Source organism: Mus caroli, chromosome 10, assembly GCF_900094665.2.
Source record: "Mus caroli chromosome 10, CAROLI_EIJ_v1.1, whole genome shotgun sequence".
Lineage (NCBI taxonomy): Eukaryota > Metazoa > Chordata > Mammalia > Rodentia > Muridae > Mus > Mus caroli.
In genome coordinates, this window is record NC_034579.1 from 74990033 (window position 1) to 75003036 (window position 13004).

The following is a 13004-nucleotide window of genomic DNA, read 5'->3' on the forward strand; positions in this document are numbered from 1 at the left end:
CTGGCTTCCACCTCAAGAGCTTAAAGCAGGCATGTCATCCCAACAAGGCAGGAGGATCAAGAGTTCAACCTCATCTGTGCGGGAGAGGAGAGGAGGGGAGAGGAGAGGAGAGGAGAGGAGAGGAGAGGAGAGGAGAGGAGAGGAGAAGAACTGAGCATGCAGAACTGTGGAACCAAACATACTTAAGGAACACTGGTTTCCCAGTCGATTCTGGGAAGGGGTGCTGAGAGCTGGGCCTGGGCTGTGAGGGCGACCAGGTCCCTGGCTACACATGCATCCGTGGCTTCACACACCAGGTGCAGCTATTGAAGTGTGAAGTACACTACTCTTCACACAGCTGTGGGGGTCGGCGGGGGTGGCAAGCAGCATCTTGGTCTACCGATGTATTCTCAGGCTCAGCCACCCCCACACAGGGTCCAGTGTTCAGGGAGCACAGGTATCGAGATGAGTGAGGAGGTGATCTGCAAGGGCCCTGGGAATAGGGGCTTGCACAGCCGGTTGCGTCTCCATAGCAACGTGCTTCCTGGAAGCCAGAAACCAGAGCCAAAAGTGTCCATCAACAGACACAGTCCATCCCCACCGGACTCCTTGGTCATGAGAAAAAAGAAGCCACGTGACACTTGTTCATGGAGGGACTTCAAGGACACAAAGCTCAGCAGCAGGAGCCGGACACCCCTGGGATCCACTCCCAGGACGTCCCGGGAGTCCTCAGACTCAGGGACAAGACGAGGGAGAAGACGGAGTCGTGTGAGATGAGGACGGAGCTTTGGTGCCGGGAAATGGAACGTTCCAGAGAGGACCCTGGGAGCAGACACATCCTTATGGATGAACTTTGAGCTCCTGGGCTAAGACACGGTGTGCACGAGACATTTTATGTTTTGTGTGTATTATCATGGATTTAAAGAGAGAAACGTTGGGCTGGAGAGATGGCTCAGAGATGGTTCAGAGGTTAAGAGCTACTCTTAGAGAGGTCCTGAGTTCATTTCCTAGCAACCACCTTTAATGAGATCTGGTGCCCTCTTCTGGCCTACAGACATATATGCAGGCAGACCGTTGTATACAATCATAAATAAATCAATCTAAAAAAAAAATTTAAGAGAAATATGAAGCCCTGTGGTGCTGACACATACCTTTAATCCCACCATTTGGGAGGCAAAGGCAGATGGATTTCTGTGAGTTCGAGGCCAGCCTGCTCTAGAGCTATTCCAGGATAGCCAGGACTACACAAAGAAACTCTGTCTTGAAAAAAATAAAAAAATAAAAATAAAAAGAGAAACATGGATCCTGGTTGCTGGTTAAGCGCCCCACATCCATCACCTTAGCACATTAGCCAGCAAGCTTAGCCAACACCTGTGAGTTCAAGGTGACTCAATGTTCCCACAGGTCAGGGTAAGGGAGGGCACGTTCTGTCCCCAGTAATCTGAGGATCTAGGACAAGGTCGCCCTTTAACCACGCCGAGCCTTCACTTCTTTCAGCCAGAAATGTTAGGTTTCTCTAACATTCCTCTAACATAGAATCCTCTATGGCTCCCATCTGCCCCAATCAGGACCAGAATATTAATTTCACTTTCTCTAGGAAAGTCACCTTGAAGCTCTGGGGTCTGACCCAGGTTGATGCCTCCTACCAGGGGACTCCAGAAGGACTTCTAGGGACGCTGTGGCTGACACACTGGTGGAGCTGCTCAGCAGCCTGCAGGGTCCAAGACATCCTACCCTTGATACTAAGTGGGTCCCACACACGAGGCACAACCAGGAGTCACCGTGCCACCTGGTCTGAGCAAAGCCAGAGTCTCTGACTTCAAGGCCCCGTGTTCACCTCTACCCTGTCCTCTGTCCCTCCTGGTGTTGCTGGGCTCCTGGGCTCCAAGGTTGCTGGACTCCTGGCTCCAGGGTCTCGGGACTGTGTGCTCAGCACAGTCCTGATTCAGCACAATGTGTCAGAGTGATGGGGACAGCATGTGGCATACCAGGAGGCGCACAGCTGACTCAGCCAGGGAAGCCTCATGAAATCTTTACCCCCTCCTCGTGGTGTGGCAGGCATGCTGCCCAGGGGCTCCATCCGCTGTCCTTAACACAGCAGGCTTGCTCCTATCCAAGCCTCTCTCCTTCACCTCAGCTGGCAACTTCAAGTTGCTCTTTGAGACAGGGTCTCAGCAAGCCTAGGGCTCATCTGTTAAGCTGGGCTGTTTGGCCAGGATCCCAGGAATCCTCCTGCCTCCATCTTTCCTGGCTGGGACCACCACATGTTCTAGCTGCAGCCAACATTTTTACATTCATGCTGGAGATTTGAACTCACGTCTTCATACTAGCCCAGCCAGGAAAGACTCCACACACTGAGCCACCTCCTCATTCCCAGCTCCTAATGAGAATTCCTCTTTCATGGATAACTTGGAATAAAGATCAGGCACCTGGGGGACAGAGGCCCAGCACATATATAGCCCCCAACATACACAAGTGCATGCGCACACACACGTGCACACGGGCACACACATACTCGTACACACATGTACATACACACACACACATGCACACACACTGGGATGGAGCAGACACCTGTGCAGGCTGCAGGCTGGGCTGTCTGTGTTCAGGTGCCTGGAGTATAGTTGTCCCTGAGCCATGGGCAATGAGGGGAAGGTAAGAGGTTGGTGGCACATCAGGATGGATGCAACCAGGTGTGTTATCCAGGTGGGGACCCAGCAGCTGCTGTGAACTAAACCCAAGAGGCAGTAATGTAAGAAACCCAAGCCGGGGTTCCTGGCTGGGGAGATAGATGCCCAAGGGGGCCTGGAGTCTCTGGATCTCGATTTTCAAATGGTAAATTGGGTGCACAGGCTTTCAAGGAGTGAACTGCTTGCAGGGGCTCGGAAGGAGACCAGAGAGCATCGTAGAAAATAAGGACAAAAGCCCTGCCTGCTTTTGCAGAGGTTCCCACATGGCTACTCACAACTACCTGTGACTCCAGCTCCAGGGGACCCGACGACGCCCCTTCTGGCCTCTGTCTGTGCTGCACACCCCCTCCCACACACAATTAAGGATAATCTTAAATCAAGGCAAGGGTCCAGCTCTGCAGACACTGGCGTGGACCTGGGGTGTTGTGGGATGCCTTCCACCCACTGCAGGTGAGCTGTATCTAGCCTCTGCTGACTCCCCTGTGTCTCCACCACCCCTGACACATCATCATACATGACTGACTGTCACCCCCCTGTGCACTGAGTCAACAGAGGCAGGGGCCCAGCAAATCCAAGAATGACCTATTCCTGCATCAGCACCACTCTGGGGGAAGCTGATGCTTCAGGTGGTTGCTTAGCAACAGCATCCACTGCAGAGGAAACTTCTAGCTCTTTCTGTGCAGGTTTCTCTGGATCTCGATTTTCAAATGGTAAATTGGGTGCGTGGCGTTTCAAGGAGTGAGCTGCTTGCCGGGGCTTGGAAGGGGACCAGAGGGCATTGTAGAAAATAAAGACAGAGATCCTGAGATGGGGGTGCAGCTCAGTCAGTGGGGTGCTTGTAGCTTGGTTGGTGGGGTACTTGTAGCTCAGTTGCCTGGCATTCATGAAGCCCTGGGCTCTGTCCCTAGCATGTGATTGTACACACGTGTCACATAGCACTCAGGAGGTGCATACAGGAGGATCAAGAGCCCGATGTCACCATTAACCACATAAAGAGTATCTGAAGCTTGCCTAGGCTACAGGAAACGGAGTCTCAAACAACACAGACGATTCTTCCTCCATGGTCAGGGGCACTGTGGATGTTTGGGGCTGGGTCATTCTTGGTCAGGGTCTGTGTCCCTGCAATAGTCTCCACCAATTCTGATGGGCAAAAGGGATAGCTTGTCCTCAGAACAGATGTCCTGGCTCAGGGGTTCCCAGGAACCCTGGAAACTCTGTGCCACTCAACCACCTGCTCCCACTGAGGTCCTGCTCACATGGAAACCCACACACTAAGCCACGAGAGAAAAGAGGGTCAGTCCCCTGCCCCAGTGACATATTCTACTCTAGTAGAATGTTTAAGTGTCCCAGCCGGGCAGTTGTGGCGCATGCCTTTAATCCCAGCACTTGGGAGGCAGAGGCAGGCGGATTTCTGAGTTCNAGGCCAGCCTGGTCTACANAGTGAGTTCCAGGACAGCCAGGGCTATACAGAGAAACCCTGTCTCGAAAAATCAAAAAACAAACAAAAACAAAAAAAAGCATCAGTGTCCCCCAGGTGCTGGAGACACAGCTCAAAGTTGTCCTCTGTGGGGTGTCCTTGACCCTACAGAACACAACAGCCTCCACAGTCTCCACCCCCATGCCAGAAGCACTCCCAGAGTGACAGCTGCACATGTCCCTAGATGTCACCTAGGATCCCCTGAAGCGTGGGGTAGGATCACACTAACACATCTTGTTTCTCAGAGTAAATATCACACTCGAAGTCCTCAATGCTCTGAGAAGTTTCTGGACTCCTGAGCTGCAGACTATGCAAGGAGAAGCCTCTAGGCACCCTAGGTCACATCAGGGGACACTCCTGATACACAATGTGAACACACTGTGACAAAGCACTGGGCATGTTTGGTGTTCTGGCAGCTGCTGTGACCTTGTGAGCCAAGCACCACAGACCTGTATCTCTGTGGTGTGTTCCCAGGACAGCCTGTCCACAGAGACCCAATAACAGCACAATTTTAACACACCTGGAACAGACCCGGAGGGTGAGCAGCCAAGGGTGTGTGTGTGTAGAAACCAGCTCTAGATAGAAGCCAGAGATTGAGCCACCTGCACCAAGGCAGCTCCTGACAAAAGGCACCAGTCATGTTCCCAGCAAAAACGTCCCCAAATTGCAAGAAAAATGGGAACTTGAAGAAACACCTTGTGCTGGGGCTGCTCCGGGGCTCCGAGCTCACATGGGTCCCCTGAGCGTTGGGGTTTTATGGAGAAGGGTTCCCACGCGGCTCTGTGGCCCAGTCATGCTATTTTCTCCTGACATTCCTGGGTCTGCAGGGTGCAGAGCTGACTGTGTCCGCTGACTTTGTGACAGGAGCTTCCCACCCACACCCTGCCACATGTTCTCGAGCTTCGTTTTGTCCATGGGGTTGGGGGGCATGGAGTGGTGATTGTCACCCCAGGATAGTGGACGGCGGAGTTGGCCTCCACCTTTCCTTTTCCAAGCTTTGTCTGAGATACACAACCCATTGACGCCTCTCCTGTGTGCTGCGGTGCAGAAATGCACGGATCTCTCCTGCTCCCTAGTGGTCACACGTGGTAACAGCAGACATTGTTTGCTATCGCGGCCAAACTTGCACTAAATGATGAGGGAGATGGCTCAGCAATAAATACACTGGTCACCAAGCCAGAAGACTTGAGTTCGACTCCCCATCGAGAAAGGAGAGGCCAGGCTCCTATAAATTGTCCCGTAAATTTCCATACATGCTCCAGGACATGCGCACATGCCCACATAAGTACATGTAGTTATTTTTTAAAGTGTTGACACTGGAGTGAACTAACAGCTCAGTGGTTAGAGCACCAGCTACTCTCACAGTGTATCTTGGTTAGTTCCCAGTAACCACATGACAGCTCACAAACACCCATAAATCCAGTTCCAGGGGACCAGGCACCCTCACTCAGACACAAATGTAGGCAAAACAGCAATGCACATAAAATTAAAATAAAAAAAAATTAAAGATCCTGGGTGTGGTTGTGCACACCTTAATCCCAGCACTCAGGAGGCAGAAGCAGGAAGATCTCTGAATTGAGAGACCAGCCTTGTCTACAGAGCAAGTTGCAGGACAGCCAGTACTACATAGAACCCCTGTCTCAAAAAAATCAAAAAGGCCAGGCAAAGGTTGCGCACGCCTTTAATCCCAGCACTTGGGAGGCAGAGGCAGGCAGATTTCTGAGTTCCAGGCCAGGCTGATCTACAGAGTGAGTTCCAGGATAGCCAGGGCTACACAGAGAAACCCTGTCTCGAAAAACAAAAACAAAAACCAAACCAAACCAAACCAAAACAAGACAGAAAGAAAGAATAAAAAAATTCAGGAGTTATCTTTCAGCCCACTCTATGTGGAGCTCCTGAAAGAAAGACTGCTTCTTCTGCAACAGAAAAGTCTTCATATCAGGAGCTCCTTGGTAGGTCCCCAAGGCCAGGGCCTCAGCCCTGGAGGCTTCTCTGTGGGGCACACTGAACCCTAAGTGCCACCTACAGCCTCATGTCTGCCCCACATCAGGGGCTCCTCTGTCATTCCTGCCACAATGTGCCCTGATGTCACATGGGATACCCTGACAATATAAGAGCCAAATTTAATGTTTTGTTTTTTGAGATAAGAGCTCACTGGGTAGGCCAGGCTAGCCTCAAACTCACAGAAATCCTCCTGTCTCTGCCTCCCGGGTGCTGGGACTAAAGGCGTGTGCCACCATGCTGGGCTGACCTTTTAAATTTTACTTTATTTTTTAGAGAGAAAGGTGGCCCAGGTTGGTCTCAAATTCCAATGCACTTTGAAGCTGCGGATGACCTTGAACTCCAGAACCTCCTGCTTCCACTTCCGGGTGTTGGGAGACAGGAGCACATGACTGGGCCCAATCCCAAGCCCTTGTGTGGTTATGTTCTGGTGGTGTGAGTCGCACAATCAAGTAGTGCAGACGTGGCTTCTAATATACTCTTAATATTTGGACAGACATACAGACAAAAGTATTCTTATAGTTTTTTTATATCTTCAATGGAATGTGTGTCCCTGCATATGTGTGCAGTACCCAAAGCACCCAGAAGGGGTCGTCCTGTTTCCTCCGGAGCTGGAGTCATAGAGTTGGGAGTCCATGTGTGGGTGCTGAGACTTGAACCTGGGCTCTCTATGGGAGAAGCTGGTGCTGTAGCCACTGAGCCATTTCTTAAGCCCCATGGTGGGCATTTGTTCAATTCCAACACTCAAGGGTCTACCAGAGATAATTTGTAGCCACAGATCAAGGAAGGCTGTGCTGGCACAGGCCCTAGCATTCAAGAGGCAGAGGCAAGAGGATTTCTGCAAATTCCAGGCCAGCCTGGACTACATAATGAGACACTGTCTCAAAACAAAACATTAACAGCCCAGGCCTGGCCTCATTCTGTTGCCAGGTGATCTTCCAACACGACACACTGCCCTCCCTTCTGAACCGAGAGTCTGAACAAAATTTTTCTTTATAATGGCTCCAGCCCTAGGCAGTTTGTAACAGTCACAGGAATCAGATTAAGACGATGCAGCTCATACTCGAGCCTGAGCCTCAGCAAACCTTTTCCCTTCTAAAGCAGCTGCAGCCTTGGACGCTTTGACCCAGGCACAGAAACAGACTAACCTATCAAGTTTTCAACAGGACTGGTAGTCAAAACGAAACTTTTTCTCTACAAAGTATCAATCCTGCAGGTTTCCTCACACACCCAGAAAACAAAGCCAAATCTCAAAGGCACAGCACAACTGAACACATCCAGCTCTTAGGTCTAAGAAGGAGCCTCAACCCATGAGTTCAGGAAATGGGGTGCAGGGAACATGGGATGTGGGAAGCGGGGATGCGGGCCCAAAGCATCTTAGGGTGGAACCAAGACAGCTAAGAGACTGACTGCATGGCTGTGACTTTTGCACCCTGACCCTGTCTGAGGTCGAGGTCACCCCACACAGCACCATGGCCTCCCTCAGAACATCCACGCCAGGCATCCAGACCCCATCCTGCATGATCTCTGCACGATCCTGGACAGCCCAACGCCCCCACAGCCACCTTGACGCCCCTCTCCCACTCAGTCTTCAATGCCACAAGCACAGCACCTACCTGCACCGAGTCCCACCGTCCCAGCACTGAGGTTCCAATAAAAAGGCTTCACACCCTGAAAGAGAAACACTGTCCATTAATTAGGCACCGCAGGGTGCCAGGCTGGTGTCTGTGGATGGGAGGTCAAGACCGGCTCAGGCAGCGACAGGAACCCTCAGCCAGCTGCTCCTGAGGCCCCGACAAACTGTGGGCTTCGGTTCCCGCGTGGGTGGCTTGCTGGGAACAGCAATTTGCTAAAAGGATGAGGCGGAATTCATAATTAATCTCCCGCGCATTTGAAAGGGAAATCGCAGGTGGGAGTGGGTGAGTATGAGACATTTGTCTGCAGAACTGGAGAGAGGATCAGGGGAATAGAGGCAGGGGACTGTCCATCTTGGGGCTGTTGAGTCAGAAGGCTGGCACTTGGCTCAGGTTCACAGTGCACCTCTCCTGCCACTCTTGCGGGACACACGGGAAGATCTCCAGCCATAGACACGCTCAGCACTCATAGTCTTTGAGGATTTGAACCAGGTCATTTCTACAAAGCACTTTGTATACATTGTATACAGTGGGAGCAAAATAAATGCTGCACTTGCCCAACATGATTCATAGGGAAAGATGCTTACGGGTTTATTTCTCCAAACCCCTGTATCCCCAACACGATTTTCCTGTTTGTTTTCTGTACATTTATCTGTCTGTCTGTCTATCTATCGGTCCATCGAGGGGGGTGGTGATTCTGACATTCAAATTCATGACCTCAGGCTTGACAGCAAGACGCTTTCATCTGTTGAGCCCTTTAGCCAATCCTTATTTTATTTTATTTTTATCTTGTTGAGACAAGATTTCACTATGGAGCTCTGACTAACAATCCTCCTGCCTCAGCTTCTTCTTCGGTGCTGAGATCACAAGCTGGGCTATGCACCTGCATTTTTTTTTTTTTTTTTGGCCTCGCTATGCTGCTTGTGTGGCGCTGGGGCTACCCCGGGCCTGGTGCATTCTGGGAGAGTGCTTCACCCAAACACCACCTTTCCTGAGTTTTTTGCATGGTGTCACAGGCAGCTGTGATCCCGGCTACTGCCTGCAGGTGGCAGCGTCGCTGCAGGAAACGGCCGGAACCTTCGGGCTCCGAGGCTAGCCCAGGCAGCGACTGGATGGGTGATGAAAAGCCAAAGCTGGAGCAACATGCCCCCTGAGTGGTTAGAGGTCCAGATTCCGTGAGATAAAGTGGATTTCGATGGTAGCATCTATAAAATAACACTACGGAAGGGCCCTGGGTGCCTGCCATCCAGCTGTCCCGCAATCACACTTCAGGAAACCGAGTTTCACACATGCTCAGACACAGACTAGACAGCGTCATCTAGGAGGAATTGGGGTGCATGCTGTGTGGACAGGGAGTTTATCTCAGAAGCTGGGGTCCCCGGAGCGACACCACCTGTAAACACCGGGTGTGCTCTGGTGCCTATGCTGAGCAGAAAAAAATTTCCTAAATAATTAACTCGGGGTCCCCCCTAGGCGCCCTGTCCTTGGCCTGGCTCCATGTGGGGCGTGGAGCAGCGTTCACTCTGTCAAGAACTCCCGCGTGCGGGTCGAGGCGTCGTAGAGCTGCCCTGGTGCCCTGGATCCCTTGGCTCCGGCCTCTTCTAGAACCTTTGGGGGGCGTCTCCCTTGCCCATGCTTATTCTCATCAGTCTCAGAGGACTCCAGGTCTCCTTGACCTCCCTGAGGATGACACCGGACTGACAACCCTCCTTGTTCCCGAGGCTGACTCATGACCCCTTCCCGCTCTTGTCTGCAGTGGGCAGGAGAGTATCGCTTTGGCGAATGAGGGCTGCTGGAGGGGGCATGAGACCCCGCAGCGACACTAAGACACTCCCTTTAGCCCTCCATCCTCCAGGATCATCCCCAGGGTGGAAACCCTGGCCGCAGCATCCAGGACTTCCACCCACTCCTCGCCTAGGGTAACAGCCACACGTGTCCCCGACATCACCCTGGGTCCCGTCGTGGACACTGAGCAGGCAGTCATGAGGAGGTGACCATAAGAAAACTTCTTACAAACACATGCTCACGCACAGCCATGCCCATATATTGGCCAAGTGTATGCAGCGCCCTCAAAGTCCAGAAGGGGGCATCAGAGCCCCGGGGAATGACGTCACACACGTCAGGGCTCCTTATGGGAGCCAGTCACCAAACTCCAGTTCAGAAGCAAGAACCTGTGCTTTTAGAACACTGCGCATTGCCACCAGTCCCAGTCAGACCCATTAAAAAAAAAAAAAAAAAAGTACATTGTTAGCTGATTTAAGTCCCAACAGCCGTGGCCCCAAATTTCATCTTCCCATCAACTGACAGTGATACCTAACCGGACAAGGTACTTGAAAGACTTGAACAAGCCGGGTGGTGGTGGCCGCAGCGGTGCCGCACGCCTTTAATCCCAGGACTCAGGAGGCAGAAGCAGGAGGCTCTCTGGTCTACAGAGGCCAGCCTAGTCTACAGAGCAAGTTCCAGGACTGCCAGGGCTACACAGTGAAACCCTGTCTCAAAACAACAAAAAGCGTTGCCCAGTGCATCCTGGGAATATAGGCTGTCATAGAGAAACGCACATAACTATTCATTCGTAGGAAGGCCCATCGATCACGCATCTGTTGGTTTATTGGAACCGGGGCCCCACTATGCAGTCCAGGCTAGTCTCGAGCTCAGTTATCTTCTTGTCTCAGTGTGATCTTGGTGTTAATCTTCACTGTCACCTTGACAGTGACAGTGAATCAACAAGGAAACAAGCCCATCTGAGAGGAAGTCTACACATTGTTAACTGACGTGGGACCCACCCTGACTGTAGTGAGGCCGTCACACAGCCTGGGGTCCTGGACTGAGGAGGCAGGAGAGATTAAGCTGAGCCTGAGTGATCACCTCTCTCTGCTTAGTGACTGAGAACCCCGCCCACTTCCCACCGCCACGCCCACCTCCCGCCGCCACATCCTCCCCGCCGGGATGGACATTAGAACTGTGGCCAGAGGAAACCCCCTCCGTCCCATAAATTGCTTGTGTCACAGCGACAACAGGAGCCGAAACTAGGACTCTCTGCTTTCCAAATGACTAGCCCAGGGGCGCCGTGCACACGGTCCTGGGTCATCTTCAGTGGGTGCTCTGGGCCCTGAAGATGCTCAACAGAAGCCCCCAACCCCATATGCCAGGCTCTTCCTGAGCTGGGGCAGCCACGTGTCCCCAGACATGGCCCAGTGTCCCCTGGAAGACACAGTCACCCTCAGGTGAGACTGTTCTTCCCTGCACATCTCTCAAGGTGACAGGCATACCTCTCCAGCAGGTCGCAGCTCCTCCGCAGGGAGCGAGTGGGTGGGATGGGCTGTCTGAGCCCCCTTCCCTTCCCACGCTGACATGGGCACGTGGCTCAGGCACCGGTCTCCTGCAGGCTCGATATAGCAAAGCGGGGCCCTTCTTTTGTGCCACATGAAGCTGTCAACACCATCACCATAGCAACCATCTAAATATGTCACCCAGGAACACTGATTGCCAAGGCAGGGAGCAGAGGGTGATGGCTCCACTCTGGATGGGGTGCGGGGTGCAGGCAAGAGAGCATTGAAGCACCAGGGTGCTGAGTGACTGAGGTTGGGGGGGGGGCTGAAGCTGGCTGTGTCACAGCCCTGAGTGGTCAGGGCAGGACAGTTGAACTTAAAGACTAAACGCCAACCATTCAAAGTATTTTATGTTTCTTGCAGGCACTGTAGTCAGGTTGACTCCTCCTGCCTCAGCTCCCAGAGCGCTGGAGTGACATTTTCACAGTGGCCAGCTTCCCAATTGTTCTTGAACATTCTGGTTCCCGCCTTGCGCCTGTGGCCAGCAGGATCCTTGCAGTCGTCTCCTCTTAGCTGGGAGGCAATGGAGTCCGACACACAGACAAGATGGGGCCTCCCTGGGGTACCAGGCACACAGGGTAGGGGCGGCCCGGACCCTGCAAGTGCTCAGCAAGTCTCTGGCTTGCACCAACTCCATGGCAGGAGCTCCCCTGGTGTGATATGGCACAGTGACTGGTGTGTGGAGACAGCTTGCAGGTGGCTGGGGGGGTGGGGAGGGGGCACCAAGCCTGAGGGATGACCCCGTTCAATCTCTGGGACTCACATGGTGGAGGGAGAATTGGCCCCACGAGTCGTCCTCTGACCTAGGCACTCACCAAGGCCTGAGCAGAAACAGAGCGAGACAACTGAATGTAGAGAAGCTGTGTCCAAAGGAAGAGGCACACGGGGACCCACAGTCACCTTGCAAAGATGCCCAGTGGTGAACACTCACACACACACATACACACCACACACACATCACACATATATACACTACATACACACACACATCACACACACATCACACACACACACACATCACATACATATCACAAACACACATACAACACCCACACACACACACACCCTGCCTTATCTTTAGGGTGGCTGTGGCTCTGGGCTCCCATCAATCTGGTTCCCTTTGGTGTCCCGCTGTAGTGCTGGGTAGAATTAACCCCATGCACAGCAGAACTCACAGTGGAGCCGGGACCCAGCGACCCAGCCCCTCGCTGGGGGATTCTGGGTGGAGGCCTCTCGGAACAAGGTCAGTACTGGAGAATATTGAGGAGCTCCCAGTGAGCAGATATTTCTGAAACCTCCACTCAGGCCTCCTTAGCACACTCCTGCCTCAGGCTATGACCTTGGATCAGGCAGACATCAAAGACTGTCAGTGAGCTGCTTTACTGTCCAGAGGAGAGGGGACCGGCCATCCTGAGACCTGAGTCATGGAGCCGCCTTTGCCCTGCACTCCTCAATTAGCTTATTGTCCATCTATCCCAAAATGTAAAATTCATTTTAAAAGAAATGGAGAAAGACGCCGTGCTTCCAGAGGAGACTTTGAAACCGGAGCCTTTGGTTCCCATGACAGCCTCCTAACGACACTATTATATAAAATCCAGAGAAGATACTAAAAACAGAATATGCAAATTAGAGAGGGGTGGGTCCGTGGAGGAGACAGGTAGGGGAGATGGGCCCCCATGCAAGGGGGCTGTGCTGGAGGAAGCTTCCGGAACACTGAGGGTGGCTGGGGACAGCACAGTGCCCTCACGCGCGAGCCTGACTCCTGGGCCTTGTACAGCGTACAGCGTGCAGCTGGGGCTGGACTGAAAGTCAGCAGCCGCTTTACGGGTGGAAAGAAAACCAGAAGTGATGAAAGAAAGAAGCTTCTGGAATGGATTATAAGCCTATAATCTTT

The 13004-nt window shown here is 52.6% G+C and overlaps 1 protein-coding gene across 2 annotated transcripts in view; it reads right to left on the reverse strand.

Moving 5' to 3' along the window:
- Nucleotides 1-13004, reverse strand: part of Gng7 (G protein subunit gamma 7) — a 63162-nt gene that overhangs the window by 37968 nt on the left and 12190 nt on the right. The window contains exons 1-2 of one of the 2 annotated variants that reach the window (XM_029482180.1): nucleotides 11051-11146; nucleotides 7764-7818 (exon numbers count right to left, since the gene is read on the reverse strand). The gene's annotated coding sequence lies outside the window, so the exon portion shown is untranslated. Of the gene's footprint in view, nucleotides 1-7763; nucleotides 7819-11050; nucleotides 11147-13004 lie in introns of those variants that run through there. The other variant, XM_021174860.2, reaches the window with a different exon arrangement.